The sequence below is a fragment of the Trichoplusia ni genome, chromosome 23 (assembly GCF_003590095.1).
Source record: "Trichoplusia ni isolate ovarian cell line Hi5 chromosome 23, tn1, whole genome shotgun sequence".
Lineage (NCBI taxonomy): Eukaryota > Metazoa > Arthropoda > Insecta > Lepidoptera > Noctuidae > Trichoplusia > Trichoplusia ni.
Genome location: NC_039500.1, coordinates 3,570,065 through 3,584,215, shown reverse-complemented (window position 1 = coordinate 3,584,215; position 14,151 = coordinate 3,570,065). Strand labels below are relative to the sequence as shown.

Genomic DNA, 14,151 nt, shown 5'->3' with positions numbered 1-14,151 from the left:
ACGGAGACGAAGATCAACTTGTAACTCGAAGACTGGTATATCTTTTCACAGAGCTTGAAGTCTGCTGAAATCCACTAGTGAAGGTATTTTTCCTGGCGCATTGTGTCTCAGTTAAGCAAAGTTTAGAAATTCTTGCCAGCTGTTAAAGCATTTTAAGTGACCAAGATAGATTACCACTAACTCAGGAATCTCTTTGATCAATTCCTTTTTGTACCAGAATTGACACGGGCAAACAATCCAACTGCACTTCTTATCTTCAAACAAAAACCAGCCTTTTCACTACGTTTCTAAGACCAGAAGATCCCAAAAACTTTTTCGATACCCAATTTGTAAGGCTAACAAGGTAAACGAGTTATTTTTATTTCAATTATAGCATTAAACATAATTTGGGACGTTTGAAAGCGTCGATTCAGATTCAATGGCGCGAGGCGAACAACCGTGCTCACTCGACCACGGATAAACGCTAAACCTAAAATGCTATTCTTATTTGTTTTACTTTTGCTAGAAATTGTGGTCTGTGGAAGAAACATTAAAATTTATAAGGACTTAAGTGTCTGGGTGGTCTAGTTTTCTTGGAAATGGAAAAAATGCCTTCGACTTCTGGTAACCGATGATTGTGAAATTTATAAGTTAATTATCTGATACTGAGACGTTGTTATATTTTTCTTGTACACTTGAGTTATGCATACATACATAATCAGGATCTTACTCTACATTTTTAGCACCTTGTATCATTAAAACCTTTGAATTAGACGTATGGATATTACCAGCCAAGGACTCAATGATTAGCAGTACTTTTTAGACCAGTGATATCCTGTCAAAGATTCATAAACTTCTTGACACCTACTTCAAGTTCGCTCATCTCCAAATAGGTACATGACTATGACTCCCATTTCCTACCCTTAAATATTGGCATAACTTCCTAAGCACGTTAAAATTAAAGCGTTCGGCTGTTGTCGTAACAGTTCGGAAGCGCTCGGCTAATGAGGCGACGCGCACGCCACTCCGCCATTAGCCCCGCGCATGCGTACTACGCACCTGCCTTATGGCCTGCCTATAATGGCCAGGTTATGAATAAGGAAGTCTGGATACTAAATTAAAATAATACTTAAGAAATGTAAAGATAGTGCGAAATTGTTTTAGTAACAGCTTTTTTTAAACAGGCTACGCAGACGTAGACAGAAAAAGAGCTAGAGAAGAAAAAACATATTTTAAAATGTAAACCAAGAGAAGAAAGCATACTATTAGATAACATTTCACCGATCAATTTCATGACATCTCTCAAATGTATTGAACAGACAAGTCAATATCTGTCAAAAAAGAATGTCATTTACATACACTTCTAATAACGTAGCTAAATAGAAGTGCCACGGAGAATAAAAATGCCTAAAGTTATATTATTGCTGGCGTGAAACAGAGATGGCGCTCTACGCCGTGCATAGTTCTGTCACGCTTCCACAACCATAGCAATATTACTTTAAGACGTGGTGGCAGACCCTCAGGAAAGAAAATCTAGACTAACAACCCACATCAAGGATATTCAACAATGTTTATCAAATAAAAAATCTAAACCATTAACACTTAGATTAGATGCAGAATAAGCAGAATTATACACCTATGATTGATAATCACCCATTATCGTATAATCACCAAAAAGGTTTAATTGCAGTAGTGTTGATCACTAACGATCGTTAGTGGCACTACTCAAGCATTGTAGAGACTTGATGAGAGCATGAGGTTTAATTGGGTTTGTACGGTTGAGGATCTAGAGTCAAAAAAAGTGTTAAAATTGCTTGTGTGAATGATAGTCAATATTTTTCAGACTTAAGGAAAAGACAATTCAAAGTTTCTTGAGTAATTGAAAAAGTTATTAAGGTATTTATTTTTATTTTATTTAACGATAATGCCATTCGTCTAGACAGACAGCTCTTAGTTTTGATTTGAGCTTAGGTTTAAGATTTTGTGATACAAGGGGTTCAGGTTTACCGTTTGGCATCATAGACAACGTATTTTTTATGAATTGTCTCTGTCCTTTTCCATATAACAACCTAAGAATTCGATTTTGTTACATTTGTTCCTGAAAATCGTCAAATCAACAATAAAATTGTCAAAATACAAACATAAAAAACTAAACCACTACATGACAAAAAAGAAACCACATTTCCGAACGCACCGGCGAATAAAGACTCTCGTTCAGAAATATACGTTGAGAATACCATCACGAAAATAGAACAGACAACTGGCGATTTCAATAATCATTAGCTAACCAAACATTATACTGGAGAACACGTGTCTAATAATATAATAATCTTAATAGATAAAACTATTATTGATCGTAACAATATCAATTGGTATTATATTGTAGATGAAAGATCCAATGCTGGACTGGACGTAATAGTAGATGGTCAAAATTATGAATTTTTAAGCATTTTTGATGGAAAGATTTTTTGTAAAATTTAAAGATACCGCTGTGATGTCATTTACTGCGATACTTGATCTCATATCACCAACATCAAAGCCTTGTTTAAATCAAGCAAAACGACTGAAAGAATTAGATACGAGGATATGATAAATAGACTTGATTTCTGTAGCTAGGTACTAGCGGATAGGATTCCTGAAAACGTACAAATCAAAAGAGAGTCAAGATAATTATTTATCTAAAACAGTATCTGGGTATAATTTTTCGCAAATCGCAATTCAAAACAAGAACCAAGAACATAAATAATCTCACTTTTTAAACTAGAGGTGCGACTGATTCCGTCAGCAATAGATTAACCACACGCTGTCAAGAACACTATTCAAACACCTGTTCGAAATTCGAATTCGAACACAACCCTTTAACAGAATTCTTTACAAATAATGGAACGCCATTTTGCCGGCAGTTGGTATTAAATTCGTTCCAATTTCAAATTACGAATAGTCCGCCATTATCCGATTAGTCTAGTCGAGTAGTCTGAATCGTTTGACATCTGAATTAACTTCATAATCGAGAGATGTAACTTAGTAGTAATTAGATTGTGTTATTACCATTTCTATTGTAAGCTTCGTGATTGGTAATTATCTGTTGATGGAATATTGGTAATATTGTGTTAGGTTGGTAATTAATCAGAGTGTTGCAAATTAATGTAATGACTTAACCATTAAGCATAATTTAAAACTGAATTAGTTAGTACCTTGAAGCTTTAATAACTAGCGGTATTGACCGATTTGACATCGATTCATCCGTATATTGAAATTATTTCTGAAGTCCGACTTCACATTATCGTAAAAAAGCAGTTATTTCTAACATCTATCTAAAAATCTGTTTCTAAATATTTCTTATTCGTCCAGCCATCTAATTATACTTTCAAACAGTTATAAAAAGTCCACTAATTGAATGCAACACCTTTAGTTTTTGTGGCAGGAAGCGCGACGCGTCCGCCTCACACCATATGGACTTCTCAACTGAATCATTACGCTGTTAATGCTGTTGTTGCTGTTATTGGCTGTTATTGTTATAATTTTGTTTATCCACGGCCGCGAGGGGGCAATTTTGGCTCGTTAGCGAATCCTGTAATGGCTCGAGTAATGACAGTGACGTTAGTAATCGATTAGGAATCGAATGGTCGTTGTTTGACATTATGTTATTCTGTTTTATGCGGTGTGGTAAGTTCATATATTGGTACATTTAAAAAAATTTAATACTGATTTTTATTTCTAATGCAGACAGTTTAGTTTACAGTATCGTGTGGTAATTACAAAAACAACAGCCTTACATCTTCCATGTTTAGTCTTTGTCATTCTGTTTGTCCCTTGTTTGCACCAGAAACATATCTGTTGATGCATTTAGGGGGAAGTTTAAACTCCTATCGAAGCTTTAACAACAGGTAAATAAATACTCAAATACAAAAATAAGTACAACAACCCCTTAAATATAAAAATCTAATTACGCACCCCATTAAGTTTGTTGGCCGACACTTTTCAACAAAATAACACTCGAAAGCTCACAATTCGGTCGTTGAAGCACCAATTATTTTTAAACAAACAAATCAATAAACACACGCTTGTACGTCGCAGCGGCAGGGTTAACTTTGGTTAAGAAAACAAAACGGTACAATGGACCAGGGCTGTGCGACCGGAAATAATTGAAAGTGAAGTCTGAAGGGGGAATTCGTGATATTATGGCAAAATACATGGGTAATGTTGTTTTTGTATTTTCTAGGAACGTTATTCTTGGCAAATACGAAAAAATATTATAAACATGAATTACTATCAAGGAATGAACGAAACTGTTACGCTTAGGTATGTCAATATTTTTTTAGTAGAAGCATCTATTAACTAAGCTTTTTTTGACATTAAGTTTTAGCCTAGAGAAACACAGCTAAAATACTATATTTTTGCGACCAGGGCCAGCCCTAAACGGACCCCTGAATCAACCCGTCAAACGCACGCGGGCGATGAATTAAATCGAAAACAATTCGTAAAAAGAACAATGGAAGGGTTGGAACAAAACTTCCAGTTTGAATTTGGAACTGAGCGGAGTTGCGCACGCGCAAGCCAGGTGGGGGTGGATGTCAAAGAAGTTGGTTAAAAGTGGGTAATGCGATCCGAGCTATTGTTTTTGAATGAGTTTAATTGTGATTTGTTTAAATTATTGGAATTATTTATTTAGGATCGGAATAGGTTCGGGTTTCTTGTTGTTGTGCGTGGTCTATTTGTATTGAATAATTGTTCCAGTTAGGAAATTATGTACAAACCACAAACTGGGATTATTATTACTATAAAATCTTTAGAAAATTTGTATTCAAATTCACTACGTGATAGGGTAACTTTAAAACAATGTAAATACAATAATGTAAGATACATTCATGACAATGCAAACGAAACTCAATTCCATTTCCTCCAAACCCCAGCCACTTATGAATCTTAAAAAATTCTCACTGAAACCGCATAGCCTACACCCGAAAAATCTTCGTTTTCCAAAAAGAAAACAAAGGCCTACATTAAGACGTATAGCGACTCAAGATGACACCATACTAAAGTTTCATTTACACAGATTAATGGTAATGGAAAAGTCGGATACCCTTCACCCCCCCCCCTTCCTCGCGTTGGAGGGGTCGAGGGGCTCACTTTGTCACTGGACATTGTCTTAAATAGACGTCTCTTAGTAACAGTTCTTGCTCTATCGATGTGTCTCTGAATTACGGTCCTTGAAAACGGAATGTATTTTTTTTTTGATGGAGTAAAATTCTTTTTTATTTATTTTGTGCATTTATATTATTGCTTTTGGAAGGAAATTTAAAATAAAGAACATTTTTTGGAGCGAAATCTTTCGAACTAGCTTTGCCCTACGATTTCACTAGTCTTGGTTATCTTTTTATGCCTTCTCGAAAATTTTACTGTAATGCAAAGATCTTTTTATTTTCTAGAAGTTTCAGAGATCCACGCTCTCAAGGAAGCTCTTAAATACAAATGACAACATCATTTCCACTTGCAATTATAATATAGAACTCAACCAGACAAACATATAGAAAAACAGGGTCCAAAAACACATATTTGTCACTGAATAACTAATACAATTAACTGCGAAATAATAATATTTTGCGGCACTTAGCGTCACTTGCAGCGATACAAATATTAGCTGCGCGGGCGCACGCCACGTGGCGGTGTACGGTGACGTGGGAACTGAGAGCGTTTGCCAATCTCTATGGTTAGGGGAGATGGCGGGGCTGGAGATAATTACTAATGTGATAATGAGGAAAAAATATATTTTAACGGCCCCAGCGCTGGGCTTCCAAGATTCTCCGAATAGAGTTGCAAGGACTGAAGATTCCTATTTCGGTTTTGTTACTTCCTTACGGTTTTTTTTTGCCACAGATTATCAAAAATATTTGGAGTGGTTATTAAATCATATTTAACGTTAACTTTCAAAACGTTATTTTTCATTTCACAAGACGTGTATTATCTTCCTACTTTTGCTACAATATGGACTCCACACAACAGCTTGAAAATACTATCTAATACTTACCAGTTGCACTTATGTCTGTACGTACAAAAAACTACCTTACTAATTGAAAAAGGCGACTGTTATGCTAGCCCGTACCCAGATTCGATTCCTGGAAGAGAAAGTTTTTGCGACAAACATATTCGGTCACAAAAACCTCTGTAATATGTTAAACAGATGTTGTAGCCGCCATGTTTAATTTGATTGACGTTTTTGGAGTTAAGTTAGAAAGCAGAATCATGAGTTTTGGGACAAGACTTACTTAGATTTAAAAATATAATTTTGCTAGTGTATGGGAAGGTGGGGTAAGACGGGGTAGCGAGGTAAGATGGGGACCCTCCAAAAATATATAATACAGTATTAATTGAAAAGTTATTTTGACGCCATCTAGTCGTATTTATCAGTACTTGTTAGAGTCGCAAAAAGTTTGTTCGAAGGAGCGCACGATTCTTCATGGTAAGTACATTTTTAAAATTTGAAGTGGTTTTATCTAATTATTGAAGCATATAAAGTGCATGACTGTTATAATGTATGATAAACATAATGTGTGACATATTTTTTTTGTTAATTTGTATTTATTTTACTATTGTAAACTCATTAATTCATGCCGGTTTCTTTTGATTTATAACCTCTAAAAATTCAATACAACTTTTAAGTCCAGTTTGGGAAAGATGGGACACTTATGTGGGGCAAGACGGGGTAGGTACCCGATCTTATCCGCTGAGTTGTTATTCAGTTTGTATTGAGATTGCATTCAACATTAACTATTTTTTTATAGTACAGTTCCAAAAACAGTAATGTTGTCATTTCCTGATGCTTAAATGGCTACACCGCCGTAAATCATTTAGCAAACTCTCCACCTCCACCAACTGCTTCAACCTCATGTCTCAAGCAGGCAACAGTAAATGATTATATAGATAATCATGCATTCCATCTGGTTAGCCCGAAAAAGTTAATGCCTTATTCGCGATTCGCCGAAAAAAGACCAAGACAAGTTCGAAGAAGGGGAAAAGCAGCTATTATTACTGCTTTTCTATATAAAAAAGAATGAGAGGAAAACTAAAATAGGTAGAAACTAAAACCACATGTAACAAACAAAAAGTAAATGACAAAAATAACAATAAAGAGAACTTGAAAAACCGAAAAAGCGAAAAGGCACAGAAGAAGAAGATACAGAATGTCTATACTGTCGCGGCTTGTATTCCGATTATCATACTTGTATCACTTATCGTACTTGAGGCAAGTGAGCGCATTGTGTCTGTGCAGGAGTGGAAGACAGCGATGACGAAGCTGAACATATCTGCCCGGTTTGTGAAGATGACGGCGCTTAAATAGTCTATACCCCATCTTACCCCAGGGGTATACCCCATCTTACCCTATAGGTGGGGTAAGATGGGGTGATTCAGTTATTTTTTAAAAGTTTATATTTTTATGAGAAGAACTTATTTTTTTTTGTTTTGACTGATTGTTATTAAAAGAAGAAAGACTGATTATTTAATTAATAAAAGTTCCTACGTTGTGCAATTAAAAAAGATGGGTTTTATTTATGAAATACCTTAAGGTCCCCGTCTTACCCCACCTTCCCCTATTAACTTATAATAAAAAGCAGACTTTTGGTATATTTAAATTTTTTGATTATTTTATGCTTGTGACCACTTTTTTGCTGCTCTTGGACATGTGATTTGACTGTACGGATAGCAGAATGGTTACCAAGAAAATCCCATTGTGCGGGACATGTTGCGGATTCGATCCCCGCATAGGACAAACGTATGAGCGGTCCTGATTACAGGGGGATTCAAAACCAAGGATTATATAAAAAAAAACTTCTAGGTACCAACTCTATACCTGGATCTAAAATAATTCCTTCGCTATTTTCTTTGTATGTATTCAGATCTTTAGCCAAAATGTCTTAAATTTCCATTAATCCCAATCTACAATTAATTCCAAAAATATATTACGTATCCATGGCGCCCACCACCATAGTATTCAGCTTTTTAGTATTCAAAATGTAATCTAGTATTCATTACAAAATATTCTTAACCAAAAGCAGGAGTAATATAAATTATATTAGCGGTCCCATGCGTCAAGGGCAAACTTTATAGCTATTTAATCTATGCTGTCTCATTGTTTACTGTCCGTGATCGCCATGTTAAACAATATGGCGCCAACTTTATTATTTTTGGTAAGTACCGCCATGTTTGACGTTTCGAATTTTTTAATTCAAAGATTTTGTGTTTGTTTTTTGTCTTAGTGGCAATACTAAACAGTGTGACTTAACTGATTGGCAATCAAGACTGTACCGACTGTCGCTTAGATGTTTTGATATTTGTACGGTGGCGGGTAGATTCTAAGAATTATTCAATAAACCAGTGTGTCGCTAACTCCCGCCTTTCATTGACGCTGCATTGGCGACGAGGATGGATTTTTTTAAATAATTTTGCTTAAATTAAGCGTGCAATTAAAAAATTAACGACATTAAAATGCCGATCGGTAAATTAGAAACATTCAATGTTAGTTCCAAACAATGGCCTGCATACATTCGACGAGTTAACCAGTATATTTTATTAAATGACGTGAAAGATAACCTAAAAGTGCCGATGTTGATAACGAAGTAAAAATTTATTTTGTGTTGTACTTAATGCTGTGATTTAAGTGGGACATAGCAAAAATTTTCAGTGGGTATAGTGTCCAAAACAAATTAGATCCATAGTATTTTAACCTAGCTAACTTAGCTTAAAAAAACTGTTTCTGTATCATAGTGTTATAAATGAAATATTCTTTAAAAATACAAACAATTGTAGTTCTTAAACATCTTTTCCCACGCTGATCTCATAAAATATCATCCATTAGTTTCTTACTCACAAATATGTGAAGTTGACTATTGAAATATATATAAACAGAATAGTTTAATAAGAAAACACTAAACTGTGAGTAACTGACCACTAACACTTGTCATTTGGAAGTATCAACTTCATGATATAGAAAGAACCTTAATACAAAAGCGATAAGATTCATTTTCGTTAATCCATGTCTTGGTTTAAGCTGTAAGATTTTGTGTTATTTACTTTGTAACCAGTATAAGTTTAAGTTTGTTAAAATTAGTATACATATGCGTTACAAATTAAATCTTAAAACGAACGAAGTTTGAAGAAAGATTAACTTAAAATTCTCTATAAAAAAAATTGTTTAATATTAGCCAAAGAATTCTTTTTGTCAAATAATATCGCTAGTATTCAAATGGTCTGCTTTACTTTTTTCTCGAACCCATTAATACATACCTACACATAATAAACATATATTCTAATCATATCGAATGTGATTTAATTGCATTTCTATGTTAATTCTATATCGACATCAGAATTTAATCAATTTCGAACTCATATTTTATTATTATCGATTTTATTTCGTGTATTTGGAAGCAATCTGGTGCTGTCATTAGAAATATATGAGTATTCTGTCAAAGATTGAATAGATTTCGTTGTTTTAAAAGATTTAAATTGAAAATCGATATTAGTTCTCATTTCGCATTTAGTATGTCCACGATCGCGGAATAACATAAAATCTTATAGTTAAAATAAACCGTAAGTTAAACTATCACATAAAAACCGCAATCAAATTATACGAGTCTTAATTAAAATCTAATAAATGCTCTATATAAGCGTTTTCTCAGCGCAAAATAAACACAACATGTACTAGGAGGCCAGAAAATAAAAGCAGGCTCGTTAACTGGTATAGATTATAAGAGCTATGCATTTTTAATGAATAGCTTGTGCTCCGGGCGTGAAAATGCATGTTACTTGGCCGTTGGATGGAAAAAAAACAATTGAAAGTTTCAATTAAGAAGAAATTGTATTTTAGCACAGGTGTACAAAAAAACTACTATTTTTTCTATAGCCAGTATTTTACTTAAATAAGTATTGAGTAACAAACAATAGACTGCTACAAGAAATTTACACTTTCCAGCCGTCTAATGCCTACAGAACCAACATGACTCCACATTTAAATAATAAAAAAACGAAACAATATAGCTATTATTTTGCTTGCTTACGTTTTTAATAGGAAGGCAACGAGCACAGCTAGCCTGGGTAAAATTAATATTGGCTCATTTAATATGCAAATAGTGTAGTCGGTCCTTATCTGCGTTGTCCGCTTCGTTCAATCAATGTGTCCTTTAGGCGCGCTATCTCCTGGCGATCTTACTCCTGCCTCTTATGCCGCCCTGGTACTAAGATTTATTGCAGCTCGATATCATTAACAGTGTTTGTTTATCTATTTTTGTGAGTAATTGAGTGAAAAGTTTTGGTTTATTAGAGAAATTGTTTAGGAGTAATAAATAAGTGAAACTAGCTGTTGCCCGCGACTTCGTCCCCGTGGGTAGAAGTTATAAGTTATGATTTATACCTGCCCTGTTTTTTTCACATTTTGCATTGATGCGTTAATAAGCGTGATGGTTTATAGCCTAAAGCATTCCTCGATTATTGGTCTATTCAACATAAAAAGAATTTTTAAATTCGAACCAGTAGTTCCTGAGATTAGCGCGTTCAAACAAACAAACTCTTCAGCTTTATATATTATTATATTATATTATATTATATTATACATATACAATAGAGTATAGATTTATAATTAAATCAGCAAAAGTCTCTACCGCGTATTAAAGACTTTCTTCTCTTAGGAGAGCAAGAAATCCACTTTAATCGTTCTTTAAGTATCTGTCTAACGATTCAGCTATTTAAAAAGCTGTCAAATCTGTCAAACACTAAAAACCTTTTAATTTAACCCTACATCTCCACAGCTCATTATACCCAAACAAAATTAGTTCGTTTGAAGATAAACTGAAATTGTATTGAACATATACATTTTAAAATGGGTCAATAGCTAATCAAGAGTGATTGTGTTGCAATAATGGTTCTAGGAGGGTCATGTGCTATTGTTTGAGATGTAATAGGAGATGTGCGCGTGCGCCGAAAGTCCCCTACATAACAGTTTGTGGGAAATGTGTGAAAGAAAACGTGTTGCTTTTTGGTCTAGTTTATAATAAGCTGGGGGATCTCGTATGCGGTATGTAAGTTTGGACTTGAATTTCAAATGGAACAGTTAATGATTTAAATAGAATCCCTACTCCAATTCAAACTAAAACCGTTAGTTCTAAAACAAAAATACACAATTCGAAAGATCTCAACAAGCAATCAATCAAATGCACATCTCCACATACACTAATCAATTAAGAAATTGCGTTACAGAATCCAGATTATAAATAAAGACCTAAAGATGTATGAAGTGAATACATCAGATGGGTCAGACGCATCGCAGACTGGTATCGGCAGTCAGGCCACGACACACAGGCATTAATATTAAAGTCAAAGTAAATATTCCTAGGCACAGGTCATTAGATATGCGGTGTAACGGAACGGGGGCCATAAATAATTCAGGGATCGTTCTATGGTCAACTATCGGTGTATGCTCCTTCCTATGCCAACTTCCGGTCTTTGCTAATTGATTTTACAATTGTTTCTATTTAAATTTGTACTTTTAATAGTTCTGTATGAACATTAATTTGTTTCGGAAGTGTATAAATTTAATTAATTTGTGTAGTCTTTTGATGACGCCATTTCTTTTAGACAGTGTCAGACGTTGATTTATTATGATATATGTTATTACGTACAGAACATGTTTTATTTATATTGTGGTTTTATTTGCCATTTAAAATAGACTTCAAGGCTTGATGTCAAAATTTACAAAGGAATTAACGTACATATAATGTTTAATGACTTAAAGTGAAAAATGTACATAATATTAAACTGGAAATAATAAAATTAGGTAACTAATTAACTTTTAACAAAATTACAGCCTCCCATTTCAAACTCGATTAACCAGAGTTCCGTGACACACATGAATTCATTACCCTACATAACTAAAGTATTAAATGCACAAAACTAGCCCAAATCAAAACATTCAATAATCGAAGCGAACTAAAGATCTCATTGAACTGAATGTCTATATTAAAGCATTCAGCAATGTCCGTCAATAGGAACCGCGAGTTTTTAAATAGGCTTTTTTCACAGAGCAATGTTATTGTGCGCTCAAAGGGTTCTGGCGACAATGGCGACTCGGTTTAATTAACCGGGGCTTAATGCTTAATTGTAAGTGCAGCTTAGCCTCGCTACACGTGTCGGGAGTTCTGCAGGGCGCAACGCTGCGACCGCTTTACAATTGATATTGAAATTCCTCCAAGCAATGTTTTTAGGATTGTGGTCTGTTTTCAATGGGATTTGCGTCGCGTTATTAGTTTTTTTCATTCGGTTTGATTAGTTTTGTCGCCTGTATTTGTTTTTGTTGTTAAATTACGCTTCGTTTAGTAGTTAATGCAATTAGCTAGGGAAAGGAATAGTTTTATTTCAGTATCAGTTTTTTCTTTAATTATTTTGTATTTAAAATATTTCGTTTCACTATTAGTGCTAATAATTGCTGACGGCTATGTGAACTATCAATTTCATGAAGAAAACATTTACATAAACTACAAGACGTCTCACGCATTATCCTCTCATCTCAAGTAAAACAGAACCCGCAGTTAACGCTAAGCCAAGCCATCTTTATTACTGCATATTTACAACCGCAGGGCAATTTACAGGAAAACCAAACAGTAATTACAGAACAAAAACAAATAACAGAGAAAAATCATTAGGGGTGAGCGTTAGGGGATGATTACAAAGGAAAACACGGAAGCCTGAGTGGTGGAGCATTGTGCCTTGATTGTGCAGTAGTTGGCTGCCCGCCGGAGGGTACCGGGTTCGACAATGGCGCCGAGATTACTGCTGTCGCCTGTCACGAGCGTGTTTGATGTGGGGCTGGATGTTTGTTTGATTTACACTTCCAATAAATGTTTAGTGGTTTGGGAGACTCGGCTAATGTTGTGATGAGCCTGAGGCGGCGAGTTCTCAGACAGATTTGGGGTTCAACTGGTTGGTAAACTTTACATGTTCAAACAGACCTCTATCCGTATATTTTCATGAGCGACCGCCTATGATTAGTTACTAACAGTCATGCTAGAGCACACTCCTAAAGTTCCAATTCACGATGAAGATTGAAATTGATTTTAATACCGTACAAAAACTACAGCTATTTTCCGTAAAGGAATCTCTCAAATAATTCTCAGCTAAGCTCAATCCCCGAGAGAGGGGAAGTCGGTATTCATAACTATATTTTATAGTTTGTTCACGATGTACGAATGGAAAATTATGGACAGTGCATGTCTGAAGTAAAACGAAATTATATGTGGATAATATTAATATAAGGAAATGTCTTTATGGCAGTCTTATTCCAAAAACATTTCACAATATTTTCAATATTATGTGTTTCAAGATACTATATTAAAAACCTTCCTGCATCTAATACAATATATCTACTGGACAAAACTTACGATATCAATTAGCATTTTATTGTTTCATTGACTTTTTAATCTTTCATATTGCCACATCCACATCTTCTTTGCTCTGCGCCCACGTATTCAATATCATTCGTCTGTTTGTGTATGTTTTCGCATGTAACTCTAAACCGCGATAGATTTGAGAGTCTTTGTCTTACCCTACAGCGACCTCCCCCGCTCAAATACCCATTGTATGAATAGCTGTGGTACTCCCATTCATATTCATAATGTTTGCTTTTCCATTTTTATTTTATGCTTTTTAAATCTTTTCTCCAATACCTAATCATATTTTTCCGGATATTATTTGTTTTTAACGAGCATTATATGTCCTATATCATCATTTACATCCCTGTCATCAAACGGTTTGACATAATCCTGTCTTTTTAGTGCTATATCCTTCGGTTTTACCTAACTGTCATTCAGATTGAACCCGTGATTTTTTTGATAACCGACATATTTTAAATAAGTAGTTCTGAACTTCTGACGCATCTTGAAAATGCAGGTAAGCGAAAATTTTCCTTGCAAAACATGCATTAAACAGATTATATTTTAAAAGTATTAAACCTGTCGTCTAAGTAAGATTTGCTTCATTTCCTCCAACTCGCTTTGATGTCATAAATTACTGCTCGATCGATTTCGATGAGTTCGACATCAGAGTTAAAAGCATTGGCCAATCAACTGGCAGTCTACCTAGATTAGTCAGGGTGTGCCTGACTGCATGTCACGTTATCATACTGACTTT

The 14,151-nt window shown here is 34.7% G+C and overlaps 1 protein-coding gene across 4 annotated transcripts in view; it reads right to left on the bottom strand.

Annotated features, from left to right (window-relative positions):
- LOC113504720 (homeobox protein homothorax) overlaps window positions 1-14,151 on the bottom strand; it is a 250,321-nt gene that overhangs the window by 154,635 nt on the left and 81,535 nt on the right. The gene's annotated exons all lie outside the window — the stretch shown is intronic.